The 22,710-nt window shown below is 38.1% G+C and overlaps 1 protein-coding gene and 1 non-coding gene across 3 annotated transcripts in view; both read left to right on the plus strand.

The window, feature by feature from the left end:
* Nucleotides 1-22,710, plus strand: part of GRM8 (glutamate metabotropic receptor 8) — a 1,025,823-nt gene that overhangs the window by 233,186 nt on the left and 769,927 nt on the right. The gene's annotated exons all lie outside the window — the stretch shown is intronic.
* LOC118852461 lies at nt 19,233-19,335 on the plus strand. Its single transcript, XR_005010542.1, has one exon. It is a non-coding gene; the product is annotated as a U6 spliceosomal RNA (small nuclear RNA).

The raw sequence follows: 22,710 nt of genomic DNA on the forward strand, positions 1-22,710 counted from the left end.
GGAAGAAACTAAGATTCATTAGAGATTAAAGGATATGTTCAAGGTTTGGGCAGTGGCAGAGGCAGAATTCAAACCCAGACACTGACTAATCTGACTCTGGATTCCTACCTCTCCTCCATGTTGCTGTGAACCATCTATTTAACTAATAAGCCCCCTGGACAGAAGCCATGTCTAAAAGCCTGTTTTATATGGTTCCTGGAGAGTTTCTCATGCTCAGTCAAATTTAAATAACAATAGTGGTGATGAAAGTAAGAATTGTTGTAAGAAAGTGATTTATCTAACTAGTAAAGAGGAGACCTGGCACATTCAACTCTAATTTGGATGGAGTTTAGATTTGCTGTAAAAAGAAATGTCAGTTTTGTCTAACTACATTTTTAATTGCTAGAATCTAGTGCAGGATAACATCTTTTATAACAAAGGGGAGACATTTAAAGTTAACGAAGAGCTATCAAGGGGATAAAATATAGGGTTGATGCATGGGATCTATCCATCATAGCCTAAGAAAAGAGACCTACTAGAATTTTCTAGACTTGCAGTATTTTTGCAAATTAAGCTAATTGTTTAGTGGACTAAAGCAGCCCTCATTAAATTAGCTTTGAGTAAAGCATTTTCCTTTAAGAATGCCAAGCACAGGGTAATTTCTTGGTCAGGTGGATGAATGCATTCAATTTGTCATTTCCATAAACCATCACGTGACAAGGATGATTTAAAATCAGAATGTGGCACCTGTTGCTGACAGATGCTGGAGTTCCTGTGTCTGAGGAGATGGGGGAGATAGTTGGAGAGAATGTCAGTGCCCTTCTGATGTGATTTGATTCTTCAGAAAATGGAGTTTCAGCTTTGGAGATGGTAGCTTGCTCTGCTCCTCTGGAAAGAGCTAAGGTGTGAAAAGTTGGCCACCAGAGGGAGAGATGCACTAGGACAAAGAAGGAACAAAATGGCAAATGCACGGAAGTTGTTGAAACTGAGTGTCCAGCATATGTAGAAACTTGGTGAAACTTCTCCTCCTGAAGAAGAACTGTTTAAGCAGTCTGCTTAAACAGAGGGTATCAGCCCAGGTATACAGAAGACAAAGGGGACAGTAGAGCCTCATCTTAGCTTTAATCTTAGGTTTAAGGTTTAAGCTCATTTTAGGTTTAATGATACGCTGGTGTGGAGATACCACAAATCAAGTCACCCCCATTGTTTGGCCACCAAGCATAACGTCACATTCTGTAACAAGGCACGGTGGATGGTGAGCTGGTCTTGGAGTCAGGAAAACGGGGGTTCAGGGCTTCTCTTTCTCATAACCTCTCTGGGTGGCCCTGAGCAAGTGACTTAACTTCTCAGTGCCCCAGGCATCTTTCTAATACTATAAACTGCAAAGCAGGTGACAGACACTCTGCATTGGTAGAAGGAATTTCCTCATTGGAAGTTCCTTACACTAATAAAATCACAGGGCCAGTCCCCCAAAAAAAGCCCAACCAAAAACAAAAACAAAAAAAATACTCACAAAAACAAAACCCGAAACTATATACTGCAAAGAACTCTGTGAGTCAATCTGTGATGTGGCTGTCAGATCTTTCTCTTCTATAGGCATTGTGGTAGGGTTCCACTGTATTTAGTAAGAAATCTACCATTCCATAAAATGATATATGAGGCTCTAGTCAGTGGATGATTGGTTTGGTTGAAATAATCAATAGGTGTGCTAACGGGCTCTGAGAGAGGAAGCTGCTAAGTGGCTTAAAATTTATTACATATGCTTTCTTTGCTTTTACTAAATATTAAAGTAAACCCAATGAATGGGGTCGATGGGAGCAAGGATGGCATCAGATACCAATTTGAGTTAAGGAGGATAGCTCTCTCCCTATTTTTTACAAAGTCCTTTTCTTTTCATGAAGTCAAAACTTTTCAGTATTAAACAGAAGCTGTATTTAGGATGTTCACTGTTTTTCAGAGGTCAGCTTTTTTTAGTAGGAATGAGAAGAGCCCTTTTCTTCCCTCACTGAGAAAAGTTAAAGAAAGAGAAGGCTAAATCTGAAACATAGTAGGTTTGTTTCTCTTTGACCAGGAGTTTTAGGCAATGCTTTTAAGGAAGGGGAATGCTGAGTTTCTTATCAGGAAGTTAATGCCCATTGTTCATGTCCAGTCCTGATCTCTCTTTTGCCCCCCAGTGTCAAGACCATTGATTATAGCACAATTCCACCTAAACGTTCAGTGGCCACTGCAATCTCAAACGGGCTCAAGCTCTTCCAAAAAGCAAAACACAATATAGCAAAACAAAAAATAACCCACCTTTATCCAACTTCTCTATTTCTGTCAGTAGTGCTGATGTTCCCTCTGATTTCTTTGGCTAGTTGGTGTCCATGGCCTCTTCTTTTATTTTTACTCTCATCTTTAATCCCACTATGTTCAATATGTCAACAAGACTTGTCATTTCTTCTTTTGAGATGTTTTTCAGGTTTGCCCTGATCTTCCATTTTCTTTTCACTGGCCTAGCCTATGCTCTCATCAATTTCTGACTACATGGGGGCTGTTAGGTAGGTGATACAGTGGATAGAGTACTGGGCCTGAAGTGAGGAAGGCCTGAGCTCAAATCTAGCCTCATGTCCTTATTGGCTTTGTGACTCTGGACGAGTCACTTAACTTCTCTCTGCCTCAGTTTCCTCAAATGTAAAATGTGGATAATAATAGTACCTCACTCACAGGGTTGTTGTGAGGAGCAAATGAAAGATTCGTAAAACACTTAGTGCCTGGTACATGTTATGTTGTCATTGCTTAGTTGTTTCAGTTGTATCTGCCATTTGGGGTGTTCTTGGCAAAGATACATTTCCTTCACCAGTGGATTAAGGCAAACAGAAATTAAGTGAGCTGCCCAAGGTCACACAGCTAGTGAGTGTCTGAGGCTGAATTTGAACTCAGACCTTCCTGATTCTAGGCCTAGTGCTTTATCCACTGAGGCATTTAACTGCCACCTAGTACGTAACATATGCTTTACAAAGGCTTATTCCCTTTTCCTTCTCTTCCCCCCCATACCCACTATATTCCATCAAAAGTCTTGACTCCAACATCACCCCCTTCTAATTTCTTCTGTCAGACTAACCTACCATTGCCATTGTGTCATATTCCATTAAAGAAATGACCCTGGCTCCCTTAGCACAGTGCCTGACACATAGTACATTCTTAATACATGATTGTTTCCTTTTTCACCTCTGCCTTCATCAAGTCTCAGTTTCTCTTTTTGCCATACAAAGTCTTCTGTAACCTACTTTTGGGGGGATCAGTAACAATAAGTTTCTTTTAATCCTTTGTCCCTACCCTTTCCATCTCAACCATATGACTTCAGCTGTTTGCCCACAGAAAACAGAAATGTTGAGAATCAAGGGAAAAGAAAAGGCTTCACTGATCCAATTTTATGGACTCTGGTCTGTCCTCTGGTCCTTTTGGCTATTACTTAATGAATTGCTTTCATACTTGACTCTTTCTCCTAACTTCTAGATGGTCTTTTCCTGATTTTTGTTCTCTTCTAATTTAAAATATTCAAGGTTACCATGCTGTTTACTTGGTTGCAGACTCTGACTTCACTATCTCTGAGCACCCTGCTGCCTATTACATTGCTGACCCTTGACATTCACATGTTTCTTCTGGTTCCAGTTACTCCCCGTGTGAACAAATTCTGCCGCTGTTCTTTTTCTTTAATGAACATTTCTCCATTCTTCCTTTCTCTTCCCTACTTACCAATGTTGATCCATTTTTCTAGTCAAGCTAATCTGCTCATTTGATCTACTGTGCCATGCCCAACTCTAGGCTTTTGCTCATACTGTTTCCCATGTACTCATCTTCCTGACTAATATCTTTTTTCTCTCCTCTGCATACTACCTGTTGTTTCAAAGTCCAGTTTAAGTTCCACTTTCTCCAACAAGCTTATACTGTCTTCTGTCCTCCATCTCTCTCTTTCTTTTCTCTCTGAACTCCCTCACTCCACTCTCTATCTGCTCCCCTACTTAGGTTCAACTCCAAGGAACAAGGTATCCCTCCCAGGGTGAGCTGGGCACTCCTAACCTCATTAACATGCTGCTAACTCAGCCCTCAAACTCCTTCCCACCTCCTTCAGTCTCCTCTCACCTCTGATTGGAGGGCTAAAGAGTAGAGTACTAAACTCCTACCAAAACTGCCTTTATAGAGGGCAGAAATTAGTGTGATAGAGGTAAGATTTGAAGCCAGGTCATCTGACTCCAGATGTAATGCTCAAGTGAGATATATTTGTAAAACGCTTAGTACAGTGCCTGGCACATAGTAGGCCCTTAATATATGCTTCTATCCTTTGTTCTCCTTCCCTGGGCCATCTTTAGTTGTCCTGATTGATATCTGGCCCCTGGACCCAGGTGGCTCCGGAGGAGAAAGTGAGGTTGGTGACCCTCACTTTGCACAGCCCTCCCTCACTAAATCCAATTGACTTGCAAGTCATGGCATCATCTTCCTGATGTCATGGTCCTCTTTGAGAACGATGGACAAGCCACATACAACTTTTTTTACTACGAAATCCCATTTCCAAATCTTCCACCTACCCTAAATTCTCATCCTGGCACTAGAGCTCTTTTGACTTTCTTTTAATCACCCAATTCTGTTCTTTGAAAATACACATTATTTTTAAAAAATTTAAAATAGTTTCTATATAAAATGAATTTGCTTTTTAAATCCTATCATTATTCTCTGCAGCAAAAACCATATTGCATGTCTGACATATGGGGAGAATCCACCTTTGACAATACCAGATAATGATGAGGAAGAAGATGCCAGCATTCTGTTTTTCATCCACAGAAACTCCATTCATATAAGCTGTTGAATAAACATATAGCTTATCACAGAAAATATTTCTGATAAGATATAAACTTGCATCCTGAAACTCACATCACTATCAAATAAAAAATATATTAGTACTCAGAATGAGCATTTTAAATATAAAAATAATTGCCCACTTAACTATGGGTAAGGCATAGGCAATATACATACATACATACATATATGTATACATACATATATACATAATTTTTTGCATGTATTTTCCTGTCCAACTCAGAGGTGACAGTTTAGAAGACTGTCAGAAAATTTACCGCATAGCCTCCTGTTTGCCTCAGAGATCTGAAGGCAGTCACTGGGGACTGAAATCCCCTAGAGTTTTTATCCTCTTGTCATGTCTAGTTTTTTAAACACCTTTTGAGGATGTATGACAGCAACGGTAGCAAACAGCTAACTGGTGGCTTTCATGTGAGCCTGAGTGTCAGATTATATAAGTATGCTGGATTGAGGTATTTCTCCCACAGCATAGTAAAAGCCAAATATTATTTCAACTTTTCCCAATTTTTTATTGTTCAGTTGTTTTTCAGTTGTGTCCTACTCTCTGCGATCCCATTTGGGGTCTGTTAGGGTGTTTTCCATTTCCTTCTGCAGCTCATTTTACAGATGAGGAAACTGAGGCAAATAGGGTTAAGTGACTTGCCCAGGGTCACTAATAAGTGTCTGAGGCCAGATTTGAACTCAGGAAGGTGAGTTTTCCCAACTCCAGGCCTTGTACTTTATCTACCTAGCTGCCCTCTCTCAATTTAAAGAGGCCAATTATTAACAATACTTTCCAACTACTTCTGTGCACATATATATATATATATATATATATATATATATATATATGTATACTAGGGATGATCTCTGGAGTAAATTAAATTTCTTTAATAACCATAAGTGTTTTGATATCTGATTTTTGTTCTGTTATAAAGTAGTAGACAATGATTTAGCCTACTGGATACAGGAGTCTCCTGTAATATACAGAGGCTCAGAACATCCTGTATATTAATACAGTTTAAAGCTATCATGGATACCCCTTGCCCAACCTAGATGTATTTGAATAGGGCACTCAGAGCAAGTGTGCCAATCCCATTAGGGTTGCCCAACATTTCTTGGTTTAGCCTTACTGCATAGGGAAAATACCTCAGGATTATTGCTCTTTTAAATTCTGACAATAACAACATGTATATACAATATGGTTTGTAAAACTCTTTCCTTTAAAGAGCCCTGTAAGGAAATACCTCTAATATTACTGTGCCCATTTAATAGAGGAGGAAATTGAGACTCAGAGAAGTATATAGTGCTGTGCCTTTGCAAACTAGTAAGTGTCAGGATCAGGGCTTAAACTCAGGTCTTGGGGCACTAAGTCCAGGGTCTTTTACCATTATACAACTGCAGGGAGTCTGTCCACATGACAGTAGAACCTCTTTGGTATTTGCTATAATCTATCCCTAAGCATGGATGAGAGTGACAGATAAAATGTTTCTTCTTTCATCACTAATATGTCCAGGCAAGTCTGAGATCTTTCAGGCTAGTGATTGATTGGGACACTTAAAAAAATTTTTTTGGAGGCAGCTGGTGGTACTGGGCCTAGAGTCAGGAAGACTTTTGAATGTGACCTCAGACATTTACTATCTGTGTCATTCTTGGGCAAGTCACTTCACCTCTATTTGCCTCAGTTTCTTCAATGATAAAATGAGGATAATAGCACCTACCTCCCAGCGCTGTTGTAAGGATCAAGTGAGATAATATTTGTAAAAGCATCAAGGGAAGTACTGGCACATAGTGGGCACTGTATAAATGCTTATTCCCTTCCCTCCCCTCCCCTTTTTCTGATTAAGACAGCTTGGTATATAGGAGATAGTGTGTTGTCCCCAGAGTCAGGAAGTCTTGAGTTCAGATCTTTCCTGGGACACTTCCTAGCAGGTGAGCTCTCAATAAACCTTTGCATATTCAGAGTTGTCTGATTCAGACATTCCTGCTTTGTTGTGTAGTGACTCATCTTGGCTTAATCTCAGTCTTATGATGGAGAAAAACAAGATTCCTTCCTTCCCAATATGCTTCCCTATCCTTACTACCAGTTTGACTAAATTCTTTTTTTCCTGACCTTCAGCTGTTCTAATCCACTCTGGGTATGGGAGGGTAGTAAGGAAAAGGAAGAAAGAGGAACAGACAGGGGAAAGGAATAGGGAATGGTAGAAAGGGTACTTACAGTAATTTTCATATGCTTACAATTGGGGTGGCAGAATTCCTCTTCCCCTTCTCTTCCTCCTCCTCTCCCTCCTTCTCTTCATCTCCCTCTTTCTCTTCCTCCTCCTTCTCTTTCCCTTTTTCCTTCTCATTCTCTTCCTCTTCTTCCTCCTCATTTTCTTCCTTCTGCTACTGCTTCTAATACAACTGCTACTACATTTGTGAGAGGGTAGTGTTGAGGATAACACTTCACAAACCTTAGGGAGTTATACATATATGTATTGTTCTTACATAACGCTTCCAAAAAAACAGAAGCATCGTTCTCTTTGATTTAGCCCTTCTGATTGCCTGCTTTAAGCTCTAGGATTAGTAAATAAAGAAGGATTGGAATTTTCCATGTTCATTTCTGAGAAGGGATTCCAGTTAGTTCCTATTCTGAGACACAGGGTGATGTGGCTTTGTGCATGTAGTCAAGCAGTTAGCATGCATTTTTTAAGGACTTCCTATGTGCCGGGTCCTATGCTAGGTTCTGGGGATAGAACACAAACATGAGCCAGTCCTTGCCCTTAAGAAGTTGCTATTTTGTCACGGGAAATCACATCTAAGTAGATTATAAATATAATTTACATATACATACATACATACCAACACACAGGATTAATACAAGGTAATAAGGTAATTTGGGAAGTGGAGAGGCACTAATAGCTGGGATGACAAGAAGACCTCCTATAGAGAAACACCTTGACAGAGTAAGTAGAACAATGGATTTGGAGTTGGTAAGTTCCAAATTCATATTCTTGCTAGCTGTGGCAAGTCACTTAATCACTTTCAACCTCAGTTTCTCCTTCTGTAAAATGGGGATAATAATAGTCCCTGGGTTGTCTTGGAGATAAAATGAATTTATATATTTGTTGTCGTTGAGTCATTTCGGTTGTGTCTGTCTCATGTCCCCATTTGGGATTTTCTTGGCAAAGTTACTGGATTGGTTTGCTGTTTCCTTCCCCAGATTAGTTTACAGATGAGGAAACTGAGGCAAACAGGGTTAAATGACTTGCCTAGGGTCACACAGCTAGGAAGTGTCAGGCTGGATTTGAAGTCAGGTTTTCCTGACTCCAGGCTCAGTGTTCTATCCACTGTGCCCTAAAGCTAGCTCTAGCTGCCCCCTAAAACTCTATTTAAATGTTATCCATTATTATGCAGGCTAGGAACCTTGAGATAAGCTTTGAAAGAAGCTAGGGTTTCTATGAGTCAGGTTAAGACTTAACTTGATTAGTTTTTAAAATTTTGAGCCCTAAAGAGTGACCTAAGTCTTTGCCAAGGGCTCAAGGTTGAGAGAGGTGGATGGATGCTGTAGAGACAATGAGCTGAGTAGTTTTGGAATTAAAATGTTTCTCTGCCTGAATCCTGCGGCTTTCATTTGTGTATGTCTACTTACAGAATTTGCAATGACAGCCTTCCTGGGAGGCAGTTGCAGAGATCAGAATATGACTTCACTTAATAGACTGTTTCTATCACAAGGTGTCACAATGGTGATTTTTTTTTGCTTCTGAAACTTGAAATGGCACTAAATTTAAATAAAATTGCAAATGGAATGTGGAAAAGTACATTCTATTGCTAATTTGGGAACTTGGAACAACAACAAAGCTTATTTGTTCAGACCTCCTTATGTATCTTCAGATTTAAGAATGAAACATAAATGAAATTATATTGAAGCATATGTCCTTTGTAGATACACATCAAGATTTGGATAACACATGGCTAAAGAAAATCATGGAAACAATTTCGAAAATTGCAATTTGTATGCATTTATCTTTTGTGTGATGTTGGGGCTGCTACTTGCCTGACCTGTGCCTCAAATGCCCTGTTTGTAAGATGGAGAAAACATATTTTGCTCTGTCCCTTTTAAAGAATTAAGAGAACAAAGTGGTTCAGAGAGAGGGAAACCTGGGTTCAAATTGTGGCTTGGAAACTCAGACATCTGACCATGCATAGGTCACTTAATCTCTCTCAGCCTGAGGAAGCTCTTTGAGGTTATCTTCTAAATCATAGACCTGAGATGAAATTTCCCATGGTGGAAGGTCCTACACTGATCCAGTCATAGATCTGTGACGTAGGCATAGATGTAACATGGGAATGCACTTCAGTTTGAAGGACAAACATTACATAAATCCAAGGAATTATTATAAGACCATTCTAGAGTAATGTACTTGGTGCTTGTGAACTTGAAATCAATGGGATAAAAAAAGGTTAGTTGACTTAAGATTGAGATGGGGTCAATATTTGGCTCCAGATCTTGAGTTTGTTATTTTCCTGGAATTCATTCAGTTCTGGGTTCATGTAGTCTGAAATCCATTAGATGTTTAACTCAAAAGGTCAGTGACGAACAGAAACTCATATTTGTGATATTTGAAGCTCTGGATTCTCCCTTCATTCTGTAAGGGCAGATAAGAAGGTTAACATACCTGCAATGGCAAAAAAGTGATTTTGCAACTTGTGTCAAAGGCAGTGGAGTTTATAGAGGGGAAAAGTTTTGAATTCCCTCATTCAAGTGTAGGACCAAGGCAATTCTAAGGCAAAGCTTGAGGTTCCACATGAGAGCTGTATTATTTATTAAATTTCTTATCTAAAAAATCCACATTTACTTCTCCTTTTCTTTTGCTCCTCCTGAAATATGTAGCAAAGTTTAATACTTGCTGAGAGTAATGCATCTTTTTTTTTGATAAATCTTTGAAATGGCAGCTGATTACTTTTGAATAGTCTCCCTGTCTTTTGGCAAAAGACTGATTGCCAGTTAGCATCTGCAACAGGGAAAAGCAATTAGTAAATATGGGAATTATCCTGTCTCCATTGTAAACAAGAATACTAATTATTTATTTCTCTTGCTAAGATACTTTACCTTGATTATAGGCTATTTGTGGTCATTAATAAGTGAAACTGTTTTTGTCTTTCAAAAGGATGCTTGAATCTTATTTGATTGAATTTCATACTAAAGACCCAGCACCCTTATTTCAAGAGGAACCCTTCCCTCCACGCTTTGATTGGATCTCAGATTTAGGGTGGCAAGAACCTACAGAGATAATTTAATTCATCTCAATACTTTTGCAGATCAGGAAACTGAGGGCCAGAAAGGTAAAGAACTGATTTGTTCAAGAGCAGATAACTCATTTAAGGCATAGCTAGGACTAGACCATAGGTGTCCAGACTTCTTTCTGCTTCAAGTGCACTTAGGGAGCAGGTTCAGGTTTTCATATACTATTGCTTTACTCAGATCATGCAGAATGTTTTCAAGATAGTTCTGTTACCCATTATTCTGTCTTACATTTATCTAGATTATAGTTAAATTGTCTTATTTGACAATGACATTTTATTATCTCTTAATTATAGGAAGGGCATGGTGGCGCAAATAATCTAAGACTGCAGATTATTGAGACACCTCTTTCAATAATAATGGGTGACTTTATAAGTATGTAAAAATATAGTGCTTTAAGGTTTGCAAAGTACTTAATGTATGTAATCTCATCCAATCTTCACAACAACCCAGGAAGACAGGTATTATCATTATGGTCCTCATTTTAAAACTGAGAAAACAAGTCAGGCAAAGGTTGAATATGCAATTAATAAGTGTCTGGGAAACCACGTCCTTTTTAGCGGCTCAGGTTTGCAACCTCCAGCTAAGCTTCTACCCCTCAAGTTTCCTCAATCCACTCATCTACTCACTTGGCAAGTTTTGTTAATGGGGAAAGGAACAACAACAATAGTCATTATCGCCAACGCTTATATAGCACTGTGTGCTAAATATTTATTTAAGTGCTTATTTTGTGCTAGGAACTTTACAAATGTTATTTCACTTGATCCTCACAACACACAGGAGGTTGGTGGTATTGTGAGTCCCATGATGTAGTTGATGAAACAGAGGTAGGCAGAGGTTAAGTGACTTGTTCAGAGTCACAAGTGCCTGAAGTTGGATTTGAATTCAGGTCTTCTTGTTTTCAGATCTTTGTCTGCTCTGCCACCTACCTGCCTGGCTTCTAATGAGAACTCAGTAATTTGTACTGATTCTTATCTTTTTCTAATTGGCAGGGTTGGTGTTTAGTAGGTGGGCAGAGCTAATATGAATTTAAGATGATAGAATATTTTAAAAGAACCCTGCAGTAATCCATATAGAGTGCTAATAAATATCATTCAGGTTGGACTGGTGGGCCCACTGAAATGATAGGTAAATAAAATTCACTTTAAAAAATAAAAATAACTTTTTAGCATATAATGAGCAAAGAAGCCTTGAAAAAGGCTTTCTGTAAGATCCAGCTGAATGAATAAAAGCATGTTTATTAAGTGCTTCCTATGTGCAAAGCACTGTGCTTATCACTGGAGATGCAAATAGGAAAGCAAGACAGCTCCTGCTGTTAAAGAGCTCAAATTCTGATAGGGGGAGACAGTGTCTATTGGGGGCTTCAAGTGCAAATCAATGAAAAGACCCAGTAGTCCTTAGGATGTAATGGCAAAGCAAACATCTTCTTTGATATCATTTCTACTGATAAAACTTGGATCATTTCACAAGGCCAAGGTCTTTGGTGAGGTTAGCTTTCCTTTCTGGATCTTTAGTAGCTGTGGCAACTGAGAAGTTGTTTTTTGGCACCTGGAGAGGTGGTTGACAAGTCACATCTCCCACATGGCTACATCCCTGGATTATGTCTTTGGGCTGGTAGCAGTGTTGCTTGTTTGTGTTGCTATTCTCACAGCTCTTGGGCTTACCTATCCATTGATGGTAATTGATTGGTGTTTGTTAGTGATGGGGATTCTGGGTCCCCTTTCCACAAGGATCGCTCAATGATGACTATGGGTGGTTAAGAAGGATGGGGTGGGGGGTCTGGAAGGCACTGCAGTTAGTGGGGCTTTTGGACTCTGGATCTTAGGCTGTTTCCATTAGGGTCTGAAAATCTACATACTATTAATTCATTGATTTTATCACCTTGAGCAAATAACTTCATTTGTTGTGATTCAACATGTTCATTTCCAAATTGATGGGTTTGTTCTAAATGATCTCTCAAGTATTTCTTTTTTAGTACTTTCTAACGTTCTCTGGCTACCCAGGTAAACTTCAACTTAGGTCCTATCTACGTTACATTAAATGCCAAATGCTAACATCTGGAGCAGTATATATATGTGTGTGTGTGTGAGTGTATGTGTATATATATACGTGTGTGTATGCGTGTATGTATATATACATACATATACACACATACATACACATGTAAACACACATATATGTATATATATATATATATATATTTGCCTATCATATTTGATTTTGAAGTTCATTTTATCATTTTTGTCCCTGACTTTTGAAGGTAGAAAGCCCACATATAGGTCTGCATTTAATTTCAAATTCACAAACCAGTTATTAAGTGCTCATTATGAGCAGAATAAGAGTCTGCATAGAATTGTGGAGAGTTCTTGGTTTGGAATCAAGAAGATCTGGGTTGAAATTCTCCCTCTTAATTTACTAGCTGTGTGGCCCTGATCAAGTTACATACCTCTTTGTGCCTTGGGCAACTACCCTGTACTTGTTGATTCATAGATAAGTCTGCAGTGGGTGTAGGGAGTTCTTATGTCAGACTTCCTGAACCAATAAAATCATAGATTCTTCATTTATTCAGGTATGTGCAGATTACTGTGCCAGAGGATAGGAGAAATAGAAAAACAACTAAGACAGAGTCTATGTCCTCATGGAGCTTATAGTCTATGAGGAGGACATGAGATAGAAGCAAATAAACAAAATGTAAAAAAAATTAAATGCGCAACAAAGGTATAAACAGAATGCTAATTGAAGTTTGAGGGAGGAAGGATCATGTCCCATAAATAGGGGTGGTGGGAGATCAGGTAAATCTTTATGGCAGATGGAGCATTTGTGTTATTCCTTGAATGACAGATTAGAATTTAAAGGTTCACCACAAAGCATATGATAGCAAGTAAGTGCTAGAGAGTTGTCTGTCCTGTCACCACCTCTTTGTGCTACTTCCTCAGAGGAAGTCCTAGGGTCCTAGGGGTAATCTTAAAGGGCTGCATTCTAAACACTGTTGCTCACAAGCCTCCACTGGTTTGCTTCCCCTCAACAATAAACTAATAGTCACAATTAACTCTTAACATTTAATTTAGCAATTAACTCTTGTTAAGATGGAATAGTAAAGACAGCTATAAAACTTCCCCCCCTCCATCCCCAAACCAAACAAATCTGGAGTATATTCTTTGACAGATATATATATATATATATATATATATATATATATATATATATATATGCACATACATATATGATGTCTGAGAATGAGGATAATCTTATATTATAATGATAATAAATCCCACTTATAAGGAACACATGTGCCAATGCAAGGCACAACTCTGGATGAACAAGATATAAAAGGGTTTTTTTTTTCCTGAAGCTCTTTTTCCACCGATTTCTAGAAATATAGGGCTAGTTATTTTGAGTCCATTACTGGCTCTATTCTCAGCTGCCAAGGGTCATGCTCTTTGAAACTACATCCACCATCAGGTAACTGTTTCTCTATATCCATGTCTGATTGTAGTATATGCCTCTGCTCCCTCAGCTGGGCCTCAAAACTGACTCTAGTTGCTGAAGAAATATTGAAGAAAGTCATCATTTAAAAAAAATAAAGAACCAACTTTGCTGTCATGAAAAGTCTAGTGCAAAGGAATGGGATTTCACTCTTTTTTTTCTATTGTATGTGCAACTGATTGGTCCTGGGGATAGAATAGCAACCAAAGGTATTTTAACAGTGATGTTCCAAGAAGGAATCTCAGGGTGCAACTAACTATGCCCTTTCCCAGACAATATCTCTTGGGATCTTTAAGAAGATAACAATCATTGATTCTTTGGATCACTAAACATTCTTGAATGAACAATTTTGCTTGGAAAAGGGAGAGAGATTTCGATGATGCAAGTGGGTGGATTTTGAGGAAAAGTTCTAATTCAGCAAAATGTGTAAATCCTTTAAAAACAATTTCTAAGCATTGGGGCTTTAATTTTTTTAAAAAGTAATTTTAAATAAACAAGACATAGAAACATTCCCACAAACAGGTTGAAATTAAGTGATTTCTTCTGGGGCCAGCCCAGTTGGATATACCTTGACAGGATATCATGCAAGTTTCTCAAGTTGAAACCAAGAGAAGAGAGATACAGGAGAAGGGAGAAGAGAGGGAAATGAAAGAAGAGGGAGGAGAAGAAGAGAGAAAAGATAAAGAAGAGGAGGAAAGAAGGAAAAGAGCGAGGGAGGGAGGGAGAGAGAGAGAGAGAGAAAGAGAGAGAGAGAGGGAGAGTGAGAGAGAGAGAGAGAGAGAGAGAGAGAGAGAGAGAGAGAGAGAAAGGTTGCGGGGGGGAGGGAGAGAGAACCTAAGCCTTTTCCATTATATTTTTAGCTTTTTCAGGTCAGGAGACAACAACATGTTACATTGGATTTTAGGGTTTAAGGAGCTGGAATCAAATTCTCCCTATAATGTTTATATTTACTTTATCTAATGCTTAATTTATAGCTGTGTGACCTTAGGCAAGTTACTTTATTGCCTTGATCTCAGTTTCCTTATTTGTGAGATGCGATGTTTGAATTAGATGGATGTCTTTTTGAGGTCCCTTTGAGCTCTAGACTATGTCTCTTTGATTTTTGTGTAATTAACTTCCTTTTATTAGAATCTCTCTTGATTACTTCTCAATAGTCCCTGAGAATTGGAGGCCATACTGTACCTTCTGTATTCCAAGTTTTATGTCAGGTGAAAAAGGTCATTGTGAGAATGTTGTCCATGAGGAATATGCTGATTTTAAATTATGGCAATCCAACAGTGCTTACTGTCCACTTTTCTGAGCTTTACTGTCTTAGTGTGACATAGGAGTGAGGAAAGAGGTTATGCCATCATTACAAGATGGTAGAAGGTAAAAAGTGGGTAACTCATCATTTGCATGTTTCCAAGGATAGTTGAAGAAGTAATCTTTGAACAGGTGAGAAGAAAGTGGAATTATTATTTTTTTACCATGTTCATCTGTAGCCTTTTTCGATTTGGTGAAAGCCATTGCTCATGGAAAAGGCCTCTTTTTTTAGAAGAGAAGATGCCAACAAATCAAGGTTTTTGTTTTGATCTAGCACAACTTTGTTTTCACAACTTTGTTGGTCTTATTTATACTCTCCTTCCTCCCTTAAAATATATATTTAGAGCACACACTCTGTAATTCTTGTTCATGATCTATTATCACTTCCCTTCACCATCACTGAGGCCATTGTAAACAAGAGGGCCATTAAAGCAGACAGCTGGACAATGAATACGGACTGCCAGGAAGGCATTGAATTCAGGAAAGAAAGAAGGAAAGAAGAGAAAAAAAAGAAAGAAAAGTCTTATGGTTTTTCCTGTTTAAAAAATAAAATAATTTTTTGTTATTCCCAGTGGTTTTCCAAGTGTGTTTACTTCACTGCATAGCATTATTCTATTAATCCAAAATGTATTCCTGTTATAGTTTTTAATCTACTTGCTTAATCATAAGGAGTTCCACAATATTTTATGACATTCAGAAGCAACGTTGTTTGTATTTACTGAAGAAACTTCAAACTACTTAGGCATTCAAAGCCACTACAATCTAGCAATAGTGTATCTTCCAGTGTAACCTGCCTTTCTGTTTCTCACACATCATACTTCATCTGCATGTGCTTTTTCAAAACCCAATTCACATGCCACTTGCTACATGAAGCCCTTCCTGATCCCTCTGACTACCAGAACCCCCTACTAATAATTTACCTAGTATTTTATTCTACAGGGTGTTCCTAAAGTCTGGACACATAGGCAAAAATGCATATTTTAAAGAAATGAAATGAATGAAATTTTCAACAACATTTTGTTTAATTGGAATATTAACAAATAACATGTTCAATATGATTTCCATCATTTGTGGTGCAAAGGTTGATGTGCTTCGCAAGATTCACATGAACTTGATGCAATAACTCCACATTGCCCATCAATTTTAGCACATTCAGTCTTTATGCATTCAATCAAGTGTGTTGCATCTGTGATTTTCATTGAGTACACCTTCTCCTTTAGCATACCCCAGAAAAAAGAAGTCAAGGGGGCTAAGGTCTGTTAATATTCCAAATATTTCAAAATATGAATTTTTGCCTTTGTGTCCAGACTTTAGGGGCACCCTGTATATATATTTTTCTGTGTCTGTGTTCTCTCTCTCCCCTGATAGAATTAACACTATTCCAAGGAAGAAACCATTTGGACTTTGTCTTTGTATCTCCAGTCCATGGCACATGGGATAGGGACTAGATCTGTGATTTCACTGCTGTTAGGTAACTCCCATATAAGGAAATTACCACTTCCAGTGCAGGTGGACACCCTGTCTACAATTTATAGTCTTAGAAAATTGCCTTAGAAGATTTGCCCAGGGTAGCAGCCCATGAGTGCCATGGTTGAGATGGATAACTTCCTTTACATTTCACCTGCTGCCTAAACAGTTGCCTAAATCCTAGTTGATGAATTCCAACCTTATCTCATATTATCTCTGCGTATAGTAGGAGCTTAATACAAGCTTGCAGTAAGAAAAACTTTGGGGTGTTTTAGTTTGATCTTTTTGTCAAAATATTTCTCAGTCCTTCCAAAATCCCAGCTCTCTCTCTCGCTCTCTCTCTCGCTCTCTCGTATTAAATGATCTCTAAAGTTCCATTCAATGCTAAGGTCCTCTGTGTGCCTCCCCACCCCAAGCATTTATCTGCTCTGCCTTCTGTTTTCCTCAGGAACTCAGAGATACTAGTTACCCTCAGTAACAAGAAAAAAGATTAGAGATTGGATAGAAACAGCTTTGCACATTCATGTGGGTAGATTTTGCTTCCTTTCCCTCCCCCAAGTAAAGAAAAAATAGAAGAAAGAAGGAGGAAAGGAAAGGGATAAAAGGAGTGGAAAGGGAGGGAAGATGGGTAGAGGGGATGCTAGAAGGAAGAAAAAAATGAAAAGGGAGAGAGACAGAAAAAGGGAAAAAGGAAAATTGAGAGACGAAAGAGAAATTTCTTTTAGAATAAGCATGACCTTTTCTTCTGCCATCCATTCCTTTGCCACACACACCTAAGGCAATAATGAAAAGTATTATTAAAAGGGATTATAACATACTGAATATTGGTGTTTGTACTAACGAAATATTGATTAAGCATCAGCATCCTGCTAGGCAGAGTATTTAAAGACATTCTCATACAAAATGAGATTCCTAAAGAGGTCTAGCCAAACTTTGTTACTTAAAAAGCAACTTCCTGACTTTTAACTAAAGCCTAATTTTAAATATGGCTTCCTAGGGAAAGAGTATATATACATAATTCAGGCAATTGCTTGCAAACTGATTGTTTTAATTACCTTTAAAATCTAAATTGTCTTAGAAAATTCCAAATAGACTACATTTGGAGTCCCAAAGGGAGGAGGAAGTATGCCTTTCAAAGCCCCATTACTGAAGCAAACTGCATTGGCCATGAAGTTCATCCTTTTCCTAATCCTTCTTGTTTGTAATAGGCTACAGGTTGGGAGGAATGCCAGGTTCAGGGAAGGAGTTGTCTCCTGTAGCTGAAGCTCCCGTTTTTTGCTTTGGTTCTAGAGCTTGCTGTTCTTGGGAAGTAAGGAGGAAGGGCTGGTCATGGTAGAGGAAGAAAGTCAGTGAAGAAGATTTGAAACCTGTTTTGTTCAGAAGACTTACAGCTGTACACTTGTACACACATACACACACGCACACACACACACACACACAGAAAAGTTAAATATATGTAGTATATATAAACATATATATATATATATATATATATATATATATATATATATATATATATAAAATCTGAATTTTTAAACTACATTTACGTATTTCATATGTATTTGTTGTCTCCTGGTAGAATACACACTCCTTGCCTGGAATTGTCTTCTTTTTCTTTATACTTTTATCTCCAGTGCCTAGTGATTGTCTGTCATACAATAGGGCAGTTAAAACTTATTGATGGATCATGTCTTGCTCAACTAGCAAATATAAAAATATGAACTAGCAAAATGATTGTACTTGAATCAAGGTGATATTTTTCTTCTTGTAGGAGAGAATTCTGGGTACATTTGATTACAGAGCCAAACAAATCTTTAATTGACAGAACCCCAGGTACTGTGGAGTGAGAGATTTTGAGGCAGGAGGGCTCAAATCCCTTAAATTATACTACTCAGCCTCCTTTTTTCCCTATATGTAAAGCCCACCCTGGGAGGGGAAAGGATTTAGTGCTTACTTCCCTACAAGTTTCTTTCTAGGTTAAGACAAATTAATCCAAGCTAGATAGCTCTTCAGGCTCAAACATATAGGTTGGCTGTAAGTTCCAGGAATGTATATGCCCCTGTTGTCTCAGGCACAGTGGAAAGAGTTTTGAACTTAGGGTCTGACAGAGGACTTAGTTTTGAATCCCAGTTCTGCCAGTTACCACTTGTGGGCAAATCATTTAACCTCTCTAGGCCTTAGTTTCTTCATCTGTAAAATGGAGTTGAATTAGATAAAGTCTCTGGTCTCTTCTACCTATAAATTTAAACTTTTATTATTATCCTGCAGAGAAGGGAGGTTCAGCTCCTTATAATCCCAAGGATTATGCAGAATGTTAGGTATTTAGGACTCAGGGAGGCTTTGTGTTCCAAGGGGTGGGGGGAGAGGAACCTGTGGCCTTCAGGCCTTATGTGGTCATCTAGGTCCTCAAGTGTGGCTCTTAGACTGAATCCAAACTTTACAGAACAAATCCCTTTAATAAAAGGATTTATTCTGTAAGACTTGGACTCAGTCAGAAGGACACAGAAGGCCACATGGGGCATCAAGGCTGCAGGTTCTCTACCCCTAAACCAGACCCTTTTCCAACTCCTCCCTGCTCCCTTGATCCCACAGATGTTTTGTTGGGCTTTATAAGACTACTGTAATAGTCAATGTAAGATGCTTACCATTTATGCCTATAATACAGTATAAAAATAATTATGTCTACCATTCAATATATATGATTAATTTTGTAGTAAATTTTTGTTTGATTATAATATCCAACTCTGCTCATGTGTACTTGGTTTATGTAGTTATGTGAAGGTATATTTACTGATGGACTAATTCAATGGGCTATACTTCTATCTGCATATCACAATCTGGCCAATATATATTTGTTATCTTCATAGTTTCTCCTGTATGAATTGCTAGAATAATTTCACTAAAATTGGAAGGTACAGAAAAGATTAGCATAGTCCCTATGCAATACTGACATGCAAATTTATAAAACATACCACATTTTTCATCTTAATACTTCAAGGAGTAGAGGTAGCCCAGGTCTCAAAGGCAATACAATAACAAAATTGAGACTAGTACTCTTCTAAATACTAAGAAAGTCTGAATTTTTGTTGAGTTGTTTTTCAGCCATATCTGACCCTTCATGACCCCATTTAGGGTTTTCTTGGCAGAGATACTGGAGTGGTTTTCCTTCTCCAGCTCATTTTACAGATGAAAAAACTTGAGGCAAACAGGGTTAAGTGACTTGCCCACATAGCTAAGTAAGTGCCTGAGGCCAGATTTGAACTCACAAAGATGAGTCTTGCTGACTCCAGGTAAGGCACTCTATCCTCTGTGCCACCTAAGTAGCCAAAGTCTGAATTAGTTATCCTTAAATTAGTGAGTTTTTATTTTCCCTCATCACTTGACCTAGCCATGTTGAACACTATTTTCCTTTATCAAAAATCAAATGAAGAAGAATAATGTTTCCATTAGGGAATTAGGGCCAGAATTGAGTAAGATTAACATAAAACCTATTGTAGACATTGTACAGATTACTTGAGATATTCCTATTACCTGTACTAGGATCATACAATAAAAAAGTTCAATTCAAAGCAGGTTAACAAATGCCTATCATGTGCCAGGCAGTAAAGATTCAAAGAAAAAAATAACAGCCCCTGTCCTCAAGTAGTTGGTATTCTAACATTAAAAAGCACTATGCTTTCAAGCCTTCAATATAATTTGGTGAACTGGAATATTTTAGTGATTTCCAAAAATCAGGATAGAGGTATTCTTCATTCTAAGTTTTTTTAATAACAAATGGTGCTTTCATTGTCCATATTTTAAAACATATTCTATATAGACTTCATCAGTAGAAGAATGTGCTGGCTCCTGCCATTAATTTTATTTTTATTTTGTTGAGCAGCCATCAGAGCTAAAGCTAATCAATTTATTAACTGAATATGAAGAAGATAGAAAGACTTTCCCACCCTCTGATGTGCAAAAGTATTTTAAGATTTAGGTAGCTTGTCCACTGTTGATTTTATTATCATATCATTGTAGTAAATCATCAGTATTCTTTAAATTTTATGGAGAACTTTGTTTTCCAAGTGCTTTATTTCATGTTTGATATTGATAACCAAGATAGACATTGTACTATTAATAAATAAGAAATAGATATGTTATTTCCTCTTTAATAGAAGCTCAGTCTAAGCCTGTTTTAGTGCATTAAAACATTCTGCATTGACATGAAATGCAGAATTTCTTTAACCTCTTTGCTTTATGTCAAGCAAAACAGCTTCCTTGTCTCCGTTTATATTGTTTCCCTTAAGTCATGACCCAGTCAAGACCTCCATGATCACTTGTGTTTTGATCTCTGGCCAGCAATGACCTTTCTCTTATTCTGAATTTCCATAAGATTTATGTAGGTGGTCTCTATCATATTATTTCATCCTACTTTACATATTGTCATGAGTTCTTGCACTCGGTCAGGGATTCTTAACCTTTCTCATATCATGGCCCACTTAGGCAGTCTGTTGAAAGCTATGGACTGCTTATAATAATGTTTTTAAATTCATAAAACAAATGAAGCTCATGGATTCCAAGTTAAGAAACTTTGAACTAGTTGACCCTTTCAGGTACAAAATTATGTGGTCTCTGATGAGGGTCCTCTGTCTTTCCCTGTTTTTCCTTCTATGGCTAGAAATTGGGAGTCTCACTCTAAGGCAGAAATCTAAGAACGAAATGTAGTGAAGGGAACATTGAATTTGGACTTAGAAGACCTGAGTTAGAATCCCAGCTCTGTTAATTACTAGTTTACCTGGAAAAGACAATTGATCACTTTGAACAACAATGTATTTATCTGTAAAGTATGGGTATTGGACTCAATGATCTCTGAGGTGACTTCCAGCTCTGAACAGAGATCCTATGATGAATTGTTCTGTGACAGGGCTGAAGCTAATTTTCATTAGTGTCTCTCAATAACCCTTGGTAATTGGACTGATTATGAACATGGAATCTTTATGATAGAAAGATACTCAGAGATGTACAAATGACCTCCATTCTTCCAGGGACGTGAAAATTTGGACCTATTCTTTTCCATTTCCCTTCACCCCTTCTACTCTAGATAAGAACATAAAACACTGGATTAGAGGGAAAGACTCAACATGTGAAGGAAACTATACCCATCCTCTGACATTTCCAGGTTGGAGTTCTGAACTAGAATGGTCCCAGGAATTCTCCATAAAAGGAATAGAAGAGTGTTTTGTGCTGGGGTGGGAGGGGTGAAGCTTCAGGCAGGCCTAGGATCCTGGTCCCTACTTGGACTATCGATAGCTATTTCTAATCCCTGTGTCTGCTAATCTGAGTCTCTTCTGTGGCTATCAGGGGAGCAGCTATAGTTGTGCCAGCTCTGACTTGATGTTTTTCGTGTTATTTCTTTGGAGAAGGCAATGGAAAACCACTCTAGGATCTTTGCCAAGAAAACTCCAAATGGAGTCACGAAGAGTCGGATGTGACTGAAATGACTGAACAGTAAGATGTTATTTTATATATAAATATCTGTTCCTACTACTTGCATTCTAATCCAATTCAGACTTTCTGGACACTTATTACATGTCTCTTAGTATATGAAGTGCTGAGGGGTATATAGGAGAAACACAACATGGCTCGTCCCAAAAGTCTCTCCATTTTAAAAAAAAATATGTTATGAGCAGGCTACCTCTATGAGCAACTGATGGTTGAGCATACACGAAAAGAGTTTAGTGTCAGAATCAAATAAAGCTTACAAGATTAATGACACATTAATGATATGCATAATAGTTATTGTGCACATGGTAATTAGCCATAAGTGGTAAGAAGTGCTCACAAATTACTGTAATTAGTATTACTTTTACCCAGTACAATTGTGTTTTTAGCTTTTTTTTTGGTCTTTGTTAGCTTTCTGGTATCTATAAATGAATAATGTCAATGTTGACAGTTTTCCCTAATGTGATGAACAGTTTAATCTTCACTCCACATGTGCAACAACACACATTTAAAGATAAAGAGCCTGGTTCCAGCTCCTCCCTAGGAAGGGATGCCCCTGTAATTCTGCTCCCTATTGCCCTGTGTCTTACACTTATTCCTCTGCCATGATCTCTCAGTCTTATTAATTTTTATCTCCAGCCTTCTAATAGGTTCTTGACCTAGCATATCAAGTTCCATCTGTTTCCTGCCCTTTATCTCCCACTCCTGAGTGCCATGAAATGGAGACCAGGAAGGTTCTTGGGTTGGAGACTGTGGATAGCTGGTCTAACCCACCGCAATCACAGGCATTGGGGGTGGAAGGACCCCAATCTAGGACATAGGTTGCAGAGAGAACTCTGAGTATGAGCTTGGGGTCTCAGGCATTTGGGAGTATT

The sequence above is a fragment of the Trichosurus vulpecula genome, chromosome 5 (genome assembly GCF_011100635.1).
Source record: "Trichosurus vulpecula isolate mTriVul1 chromosome 5, mTriVul1.pri, whole genome shotgun sequence".
Lineage (NCBI taxonomy): Eukaryota > Metazoa > Chordata > Mammalia > Diprotodontia > Phalangeridae > Trichosurus > Trichosurus vulpecula.